We start from the raw sequence: 11,259 nt of genomic DNA on the forward strand, positions 1-11,259 counted from the left end.
TTTCTGAGTACTGGCCAGAAATATTTGTTCCTAACTCACAGCTCATGCCCGTCCTTCCTTTTAACCTTGCAGTACAGGCGTTGAGTTGCAAACATGTGTGAAGTCAGCGCTGATGGTGTGGTATGGACTGGATTGATCTGGTTCAGGATAGGGACCAGTGGAGGGCTCTTGTGAACACGGTAATGAACATTCGGGTTGCACAAAATGCTGTGTTGTATCCCTGAACTGCATTAAAGGGCTGTTCGCTGTAATGGGGACATATAATTTATAGGTATATACAGAATCGATCCTTGTCTATAATGCACGGAATTTCGTGTTCTACTCATCGCCTCCCCTCGAGGGTTCATTTCCCCAGGGCAGTTTTCTACGCCTACTTAATATTTCAAGCTTACCATTTCTGGTTCAGTATGCATACGTAAGATCATGCGACCTGCCAGCTCGATCAAGGATTTCCATGGTCTTCCTCAGACCCAGAACAAGTACAGAGTTGGGTCTCAAATTTGACGTTGCGTTGTATGCACCTCATGCGCTCCCGCCAGTGTTAATAACGAATTTACTATGAAATGCAGTACAAACCCTGATAAACTTTCTTTCTCCGCCACTTACCCCGAAACAGCACCCCCCCCCCTTCATTCCCAGCGCTTTAGTGTCTATCTAGGCCACTCTTAGCAGGAACACGAAAGGGAACCGCCTGGAAACCTTAAAAGCCTGGGGAATTTGTGTCACTTTTCGCCGTTGTAAGTAAGAGGAAGTTGGTTTTTAATTGTTATTATTCTTCTGTTTTAAAAAAATGCCCGGATGGAATCAACATGCATACACAATTGCAGCTTGTACCCCTTCCCTCTGCCAGAGGCCACGTGACTGGCTTCAAGGAGCTTCTGGTTTCTCCCTTACGTCCTTTTGTGCAAGTCTTCTTCCCCTTGCTTGACACGTCACATCGCATAGAGCAGAACAGCTGATCGACAGAGCTGGGGAGACCGTCCCGGAGTAACCCGGGCCTGACGAACTTGTCACTCTGTTAAATGCCTGCAGAGACAGCTAACTGCACCGACACCAGCACTAACGGGGACAGAAGGTTTTCATAAGGAAGGATTCAGGGTAATTACTGATGATTTTGGTGAGGTTGGGATTAAACAACATATTGTCGCGTATTGGGAGGGTTCCGTGGCTGTTTAGACAGGTTCTGGATTGTATGATTGGATTTATTGGTATTTCTTTACAATTACAATCAATTATGACAGTTCACAATCAACGACTGTCTCAGACTCGCTTCATCTGTTACTGGACTACGATTGTCTTGTCTTCCAGTGTGACGAATGACGAACGAAGAATCATAACTCACTCATTGAACTCCCTTACGAATGAATTACGACCCGAATATAGATCACCATCTCAAATGGTTCCTCTGTTATTCTATTTTTATGCGTTGCCACGAGAACGTGCTTACCGAACCGTTGTCTAGCAAGTGGACTCCCGCTTCTGTTCGTTGCTATTCCGGCTTTCAGGCGGTATTTACCGAACCGTTGCCTAGCAATGGTCATATTCGTCACAATATTTTAAAATAATTTCGGTTTTTGATGTTAATACTTGTTATATATCTTCGAACCGCCTCTGTGGTCTAGTGTTCAGAGTTCCTGCCTACAGATACAGAGGTCCGGGTTCGATTCCCGACGCTACCAGATTTTCTGAGAAGTAGTAGATCTGGAACGGGGTCCACTTAGCCTCTTGGGGATAATTGAGGAGCTATTTCAAGGAAATGACGGCTCCGGTTTAGAAAACCGAAATTAACATTAGGCTGTGGGTCAAGGGGGGGAAAACACGCTGTAACAGACAAATCACAGTGCCCGTAACCATAAGATTCAAACTGAAGTAGAAATTTACTACACTGATGCCTTTCACTGACTGTCTGAGGTATGGAGATATGAATATAGCTCAAAGAAGACGGAAATTCATAATGTAAAGTATTCTATTCTCTTAAATAATTTGCCTCGATATCCCTGGATTGACCCGAAGGCTAAAGTAATGTTGGATGAATTAACTATTTATTGATTAAATCATATGTTGTGCTGTGTGGTGCTCTCTGAACTGAATTCATTTTGAACTCAAATTGTGAACGCATTTCTCTCCCGTGCCATGCGTGCTACATGTCTTGCTACCATAAAAGTAAACCAATTTGACAAAGAAAACACTTTATGGAAGTGCCTCTCCCTTCCTGCTACTTCTCGACAGCTACTACCGACAGCGGTAGGCGATGGATGGGGCATGTAGCATGCACTGACTGGGAAGCCTGAAATGTGGTCAAAATTTCTGGTTCGAAAAAGTCGAGGGATAAACCATTACCGAAATCTAAGCGTGGACGAGAGGTAATATTGAAACCGGTCTTGTAAAAATACTGAGGTACTGTGGACTGGATCAAAGTCTCGGGATAGAGCCCAGAGCAGGGTGGGAGAAGTGTGAACACGGTCACATAAAACAGGGGCATTTAATGACCGGAAGTCAGGAAGGTTCTTTGCAGTCCCTTCAGAGCGAATTCCGAAATTGAAGCTTCCTTCTATAACCTTTCCAATTCATTTTTTATTAATTATTCTACCATAAGACACTTCATAATCTGAGTGATAACCCCACAAAAATCAGGGGACGTTAGCTCTCTGTTTAAATGGACCAGCCGTTAAGATGATATTCTGAGGCATTTAATTAAAATTCAACTGTATACTCAAGTGAAGTGACGTGATATGAGCACCACTAGGATGATTTCCAGTGCGGGAAAAGCCAGACTTTGCTTACAGATTGAAATCGAATCCATTTGAAGACACGTTTTCGGATTACCCCGGAATTGTGGGTCTGTTTATCGAAGCATAAATGGCTTGACATTTTAAAATAATTCCAGTATTCATTGATGAACACGGATAGTGCAGTCGGTATAGCGACTGGTTTACGGGCAGGAAGGCCGAGGGATTGGAGCTTGGGGAAAAATATTTCTCCTCTCCACGTCGTTCAGACCGGTTCTGGGTTCCTCCCAGCCTCCCGTCCTATGGGTGCCGGAGGTTCTTTCTCCGGGGTTAAAGCGACAGAGGCGTGAAACTGACTATTTACATCTATCTAGTGGCTAGGTGGATCTATCCACTCTCCCGTACCTCTTCATAGCGTAGTTCTTAGTTAAGAACAGGGACAAATTTGCCTTTTCCAATTGTCAATGTTCATATTCTTCTTTATCAATTACAATTTTTTTTAACTCCCAAGAGGGGGCGGATGCCTAGCTTTCTCCCTCCTCTTCCGGCGCCCATTATCCCTTAATGGACACATATCTATGTTGCGTTGTTTGGGCTTGAAAATGAGAATCCAGAATCTGTGGTTGTCTGATTGCTGATGTCAGCCATAGACCCACGAGTTTGGCCTGCACTCGCATTAAAACATATCAGCATTTACACACATATGACGATGAATGCAGGAGAAACAGCTTCAGTGAGGTAACCATTCAGCTGGCAGGTCCATTCACCTCGACTCCCCAATAGAGACCCCATTTTCCCAACGAGGAGAGAGTAGCTTAAGAACTGTATGACGTAGCCCTCTGGCAGCTGAAGGGAGAGTTCTTTCACATCTTAGTTCCGGTTATGATATGGAAGAGAGTAAATGGGGTTTAAGTGTAACGGGGGTTGTTGTAGCGAGTCTACTGTTGAATACAGGAAACTACTTGACATCCTCCCTGCCCCTCGTGAGATGAATGGGGGTTGATGTAAAGGGACGAGGGTGAGGGCTTCCTCTTCTCTGCCGCCTTGGGTTTCAGCCAAGTGTTGCAAGTAGCGACTGAAATCTTGGCTTACGGCTTCAGAACTCCAGGCGTTTAGGGCCCTGCCATAAACGTTTTTAGTTCTTTCAGAATTTTATGTTTAATCTCCTGTTTCAGGAAAAGTTTGCTCTGAAAATAAGCGTCATTCACTTAACTTAATATACAGAAGAATTTCATTTTAAAATAACTATCGTTACTAATTTTTTATTTCATGTAAAACAAACTGCGTGACCTGTAGTCCGCAAGCGAACTATACCGACCGAGCGACCGCCACTTGTCGGCTAAGTTAGTGTCAACTTTAGGGGGTAGAGGGTGTCGCGTGGTCAGCGCAACGGATCCCCACGGCCTTTAATCTCGGTTTTCTATGTAAAGGTTAAAGTTTAAATTTTTCTTATGTTTAATTAAGCACCACGCCATGAAGACATATGGGTAGTGGAGGTATAGCTCCACGAATCCTGATCTCGGCTCCAGATGGAAGTGAGTGATCAGGCATCGGCCGCTTTACCCTCCCTCGTAAAGAGTCACCCCAATTTTACGAAGTACTTGGACAGGAGACTGCGTGGGCCCCAGAGCCATGTGGACATTGTGAAGAAGAGAAAATATTATTGGCCTTAACGGGAATGAACTCCGGCCGTCCAACCGGTTACCCGTCTCTATACCGACTGAGCTATCCAGGCTTAGAGCTTCTATCTTACAAAAATCCAAAATAAGTTATAGTGGTTTGATGTAATAATTTAACCTCATTTTTTTTTTCGGTGGAATTTTGTTCGAAGTTAAAAAAATTACATTCTTCGCTAAATAACCATTCTTGTTCTGAAGTACATTTCATTTGAATAAATCTGATTATGTTTACTAAAATCATAATATTAAATTGTGCATTTTTCCATCAGGCAATTTCCGAATAAAATTACGAACTTTGCGTTGTGGGAACAATGGCATTATTTTGGATGTGGCAAAGTTTTAACTCCATTATCAGTACTACTTCCGTGTACACACTTATTCGCATTCGTTGGTTTGAAAACTTTTTCCCCACCTATTTTGGCATTAAAATCTCCAAACAAGATTTGCACATGGTTTAGGGAATTTATCGAATACACGTTCTAGTTCTGCATAGAGACTGTCCTCATATCATCAGTTTTATAATATGTTGGGGCTTGAACATTCAGAACAATGATATCGCACTAGCGCCCTCTTAATATTAGCTCCTATTATTGTAATTGAAATAACAATTTCAATAATAGATCAAATACTGTATCATTTCGTGCGCTAACCTGTACAACAACCTATCACTAAGCATCACTGCTTTCTTAACTGCTGATATGATTATCTTACGTGCGAAAAAATCTGTACTTAATTCATGATTCTTATTTTCCTGTATAATTCGCCTGCCAGTTCAGCGCCACCTGTGTCCCATCTGACCTCCTGTGCTCCCATTAAATCTAACTAATATTTTTGCTGTTACAACTTAAATCCGCGAACCTGCCCTGTGGAGATTAGCTGGACAGAAGCGAAAATGTCTTTCGCGTGTGATGATGTCAAATAACAAGTCACGGCTCTGCGTCACTTCCCAATGCTGCACTTGTTTCAGTTGTGTTCTTATCTTCTGTGATGAAGTATTAGAACAGTGTTACTAGAAATGCTGAAGCAAGACAACATTGCATGTTTTATTTCTCCTTTTCCAACTTTTTATTTCCATTTTAATTTACGCACATTACGGTATTACGTATTGGGGCACGCGGTAGCGTAGTTGGTTGAGGCACTATGCTACAATCCCGAAGGCCGTGGGTTGATTCCCGATGAGGTCGTTGGATTTTTCAATTGACCTAATCCCTCCAGCCGCATTATAGCCCTGGGGTCGGCTTAGTCTCTAACAGAAACGAGTACCAGGAATCTTCCTGGTGGTAAAGGGCGGCCGGTGCGTAAGGCTGACAACATCGCCGCCATCTGTGAGCCGACTGTCTAGAAAATGTGGGAGCCTCAACATGTCACAACCCTATGGGCCTTCACGGCTTGTGACAGACAAGAGTTCCTTCTACCCATCGGATAGAAGGCTCGGTGGGCCCCAGACACGATCTATACGCTGTGTACTTACTTACTTTCTTATGGAGCTGAGCCCTTCTTGAGGAGAAGCCAAATCTGCAGCTACTCAAGAATTTCCCCAGCATTTTATGGAACCCGAAAATTCATTACCGTGTTCACAAGAGCCCTCCACTGGTCCTTAACCTGAGCCAGATCAATCCAATCCATACCATCCCGTCCTATATCTCTAAGATCCGTTTTAATATTGTTCACCCACTTACGTCTGGACGCTGTGTAGAAGAGAAAAACCAATGATGATATTTATCATTCATTTCAGATAACCATAGCAAGGAATTTTCGAGCGTTAACGCATTGCATGAATGTAAGTTATGTAGAAGGTCGTGAACGAACGAGCAGTCTTTTATTTCACGCAATCGTGTTCATTCTTTAATAAACTGTACGAAAATTTATTTGATGAGTGATGATATTTTCAGTTGAATTGTCTACGGGCTTTAGGTTGTCTTCATAATAAGGACATGATTAACGAAACCACGGGTACGATTTCGGAAATTGTTTACCGATATCTTCTCTCTTGCTGAGGTTTCAGAGAAGCGGTCAGGAAATTCGCAGATAGCAGTCCGAAAGAAATGTCATGTTTGTTCAAGATACCTCGTCATGTTATGGGGTTTCGTATTCCGAAAACTGGGAAAAAAATATCATCATAAACATTTGAGAAGTCAAAAGCGATAGAATATATGCAACATTCCATGTAACATACGCAGACGGCGAAGGGTTGTTCAGTTAACTAATAACTTCAACACATGAGAAATGAGATTCATTTCAAAATCACTCGGTCGTGCTAGGGACAGTTTCACTGAAGCGTGTCAGAATACTTTGGCTTTAGCGTTTTCTCGTACAATAGGGAAGCTGTGCCAGAAGTCAATGGTTCAGCTTCACACAACGAAAAGTGACAATGAATCTCTCTCGAAATCTCTCACAAAATACACATAATTTTACATACATTTATAGCCACAAAAAACAAGTATGTAAACTACAACAGAAAAATGAATAACGAATTCTGTTTAAAGCGAAGTTATGGCTCAAAAAAACTGGTTTTGTGAAGTTCATTTAACACGTGTTTTTCTGACGTTTTATTCTATTTCCTCAGAAATAACTGACAGCGGACCAACGGTTGTCTAGACAGCGTCCAATCTTACTGTGAAACTAAAAAATACTAGAATATAAAGGTTTGAAGACCGCGGTTTCTAAAGCATAACATTCTTAGCAGACAAATGCTAGTGTTTCCACGTCATCACACAAATCTGGCACTTCGTGTTAGATTGTGTTCCGAGTTTTAAAGGGGCCTTATTTAGAAATGGGGAGACGCAGTATGCTACAAGCTGGAAGGTCAAGGGTTTGATTTACGAGGAGGTCATTGGATTTTTCAATTGACCTAAGCCGCACTGTGGTCCTGGGGTTCACTCAGCTTGTAACAGAAATTATTATTTCACCATCATCTGTGAGCCGATTGTCTAGAAAAAAAAAATATGGGAACCTCCACGTCTCACAACCCAATGGGCCCCCACGTCATGTTACAGGGACGGGTTTACCTTATTTAGAAATAAACCTGATTGGCAAGCTCACCGCTATCTCCAGCCTTAAATTCGGTGCTCCATGTTTCACAAGACAACGACGTCTTTATGGGACATTTTCTACTGAATTCTTAGAACCACGGGCATCGATAAAGTATTTTGCGCAGGGGGGGAGTAGTCGGAAATTTTGCGTACATATTTATGTTTAAGCAGCTTAAAATAATTTTATAGATCACCGTAGAGTTATGGGTCTCTAGAGCGTAGGAGGATAACATTACGAACAATTTAAAATGTTTATATTAAAATTTTCTGCCCTACATTCCTGTTTTCAATTATGATTTTTTTTTTAATTCTGGGGAGTTGGGCGGATACATCTCTTGCATCCCTGCTGGCGTTCATCCTTATAACTCTGTTTTGAATTTGGATAATTTCATTGAATCCCCTGTTTAAGCAATGAGTCTCATTTGTCTATCTTATTTAATGACGCTCTCTCACCTGTATAACGTAGAATTATAATTTTGCTCCTTAGTCCAATATTATGTTAGGTATTGTGACGGGTTGCTCAAAGCATTAAGATATGGAACCAGAACAACAGAAATTTGGCTACTTAGTAGCGAAGGTCTCATTACTCACGACAACAGAGCAATTATTGCAGACGTCTCCTACACAACGGATACAGACACGGACAGTTACAGCGGGGACGCAAAACTAGAACCCTTCAAGGAGGTGATCTCCATACGGTTCGCCCAGAACCTACCCCAGGGAGAGAACTATAATGCGGTAACTCTACTGCTGAAGGAGGTGATCTCCATACGGTTCGACCAGAACCTACCTCAGGGAGAGAACTAGAATGCGGTAAATCTACTGCTGAAGGAGGTGATCTCCATACGGTTCGACCAGAACCTACCTCAGGGAGAGAACTAGAACGCGGTAACTCTACTGCTGAAGGGGGTGATCTCCATACGGTTCGACCAGAACCTACCTCAGGCAGAGAACTAGAACGCAGTAACTCTACTGTTGAAGGAGGTGATCTCCATACGGTTCGACCAGAACCTACCCCAGGGAGAACTGACTAACAAAGACAGAATACAACAGAAGAATACAGAAGGATAAAGAAGAGGCTAGTAATGCAAGATCCAGACAACAGTGAGGGATTCGTTATTCAGAAGCTGTCAAATGTGTGAACTGCTGTAATCAAGAGAAATTGTAACAGATACGCCTAATAAATCCAATTAATCAAATCTAGAACTCACAATATCAGTCACGTATACCCCCCTACACGTGAAAATATTGCCTGTTGTCTGAAATGTATTTGACAGAACCGACATTTAATGACATGACTATTCACTCTCCGGGGATGACCGTCTATGATTATACTGACAAAGGCCAATCAAATAGTTTCGTTATCTTTCTAGCCTCGCACTCGAAGGATCCCGGGGTCAATTTAAATCGCTGTCAGTAATCTCAAAATAATTAATTCAAAATTTTCAATATAATGAGAACCAGTCACCTGAACACGGACAGACTTGAGTCCTGAAACGTCGTGTGTATCATCTTTACGTGTTGCATTCCGTTTTGTGTCGTTCAAAACAGTGCATTTGTATCCGTCAACACAACAGTTGAGATAGAGGTTATTTACATTAATGTTAATCATGACATGTTTCAACCCCTATTGGGTATATCATCAGGTGTATCTCTGTGTATTTTGATGCTGAATTTTTTATTTTTCTTCATATTTGACCATATGATTAGGTGAATATTGCTTAGTGGTGAACATTTGGTTTTTTTACTTTTCGGCGTTAAGCCGTGTTGGTATAAAATTAAATTAAATTGAAGTTAGATGAAAATGGATTTACAATTTATTAAGATTAAAGTTGAAAGAATTTTAAAGCTACACCATAGTGTGTGTGGGTTCTCATTAAATTGTCGGTACATATTTGTGAATAAAGAGTTCAAGATGGTGTGACTGTGTGTTTTGACCATTCTAACGGTGCAGTGGCTATGCCTGTACGAGTATGTTTGGTACTGCGTGTGTTGGGACCAGGTCGTGATATTACCGGTCTCTTGCACTGCACGTTCGTAGGTGCAGCCTCTTTATATCATAGCGGAGTGCAGGATGAGTACCGTAGGAGTATGTGACGTCGCGTTATTGTGTAGAACTTTCTGTCGACTGAAGGATTTCTTCATGGTATTCAAATTAATTCTGAGTCCGTCACTTTCAAACAGATCACGGCCGCTTCGTTCTTGATTCCTACTTCATTATGATCCACGTTACAGTTCGAAGCTCTACAACATCTGCTATAGGAGCAGCATCGTAGTGTCTTCTGAGGTGTAACACCGTTCAATTGGGTAGAAATTTACCGACGTTTCTGAGATGCATCCTGGCTCCATCTTCGGGGTCGAAGCCAAGCAACGAGCAGGCTGCAAACAAAGCTTCCTAGTACTTCCTGGTAACTAGCTGTACTTTTGCTTCGACCCTCAAGATGGAGAATGTTCCTCCGAAACGTCTGTGAATTTTTATCGAACCTCACGGTGTTAAATCTCAGAAGATAATACACTCCATATTCACCGCGGTGAGAACCTCGAATTCAACAGTATTAAATTCATTCTGACGTTTCATTTCCACTTACAAGGAAAACTCGACTTTATGGAAGTTTATCAATACTTGAAAATAACTTAGTTTCGAAAAAATAAATATTATTCCCTCTTTTATCGTGATCCATTAAGTAGGGAGTCTGGATAACTCGGTATAGTGACGGGCTGCAGGCTGGGCGACGTGGGTTCGATTCCCGGCAGGGAACTCAGCGTCCAGACCGGCTCTGGGGACCACCAAGCCTCCTATCCGATTGTTACGGGGGATTCTTTCTCGCGGGAGTAAAACGGCCAGGGCGTGAAACTGACCACTCATTTTCATATAGTTTCCATATGTCTTCATGGCATAGAGCTTAATTAAGCACAGGGACAAATTACCTTACCATTATTACATAGGTGCAGCGAGCCTCAGACGCAGCTGTTGAATATTGCCGCCATAAGAGGAAACAAAAGGTTCTTTGGGACATCATGAAGTTTCGAAGCTGTGCAAGCTGACATAATCCCATTGTGTCCTTCTGACCAGCGGTCCCTTCTTTAGAGCTATTCGTGCGGAATGTTGGCGCTAATATATGGAAAAGTCGTTCTTAGAGCACGTGACGTTGTGGAACAGTGGGCAGAGGCGATTTACAGTTTTATTTTTGTTTTCTGGACCGTATTGTCTCCCCATCCTGTCGTTTTTTATCAGCAGAAAATACACTTTAAAATTACATGGATATTTAGTACACTATTCAGTCTGTAGCTGCAGCAAGGGGCATAGCCTTCTCTGTCTCACTATATATATTGTGGCATGTAAACCCGTTGCTAAGTAATGACTCTATTAACAACGGCCGTTGGTAGGTAATGTCGGTAGACAGCAACATAGAAATGGTGTTCTCTGCGCCGTCCGAGCGACAGCCACATGATGCAACAATATAAAAACTATGGGGAGACCCGTGTGGAGGCGAGGTCGAATACCTCTACCGTAGTCCTGCGAGTCGTAGGAGGCGACGAAAAAGAAACCCAGTGCCTGGGGGTGTAACTGGGCCACCCTGTTCCTAGGGGATATAAATACGGGTAACTGGCCCTCCAGGTTGGGGGAGTCTCGAATCTGAGACAGTAAAATATGGTAATGAGTCTCGCGAGACTCGGACCTGAGAATGACTGTGCTTGCGAGGACCAGCAGTCATTGTAAACAACAGACCAATCCTCTCCTCAGAGAGGATGTTACTTAAGGACTATGACCTCAAGTATTCACTTGGAAAAAATTACTGGTCGTGAATCTCAGGGGAT

This window comes from Cryptotermes secundus, unplaced genomic scaffold (assembly GCF_002891405.2).
Source record: "Cryptotermes secundus unplaced genomic scaffold, Csec_1.0 scaffold1183, whole genome shotgun sequence".
Lineage (NCBI taxonomy): Eukaryota > Metazoa > Arthropoda > Insecta > Blattodea > Kalotermitidae > Cryptotermes > Cryptotermes secundus.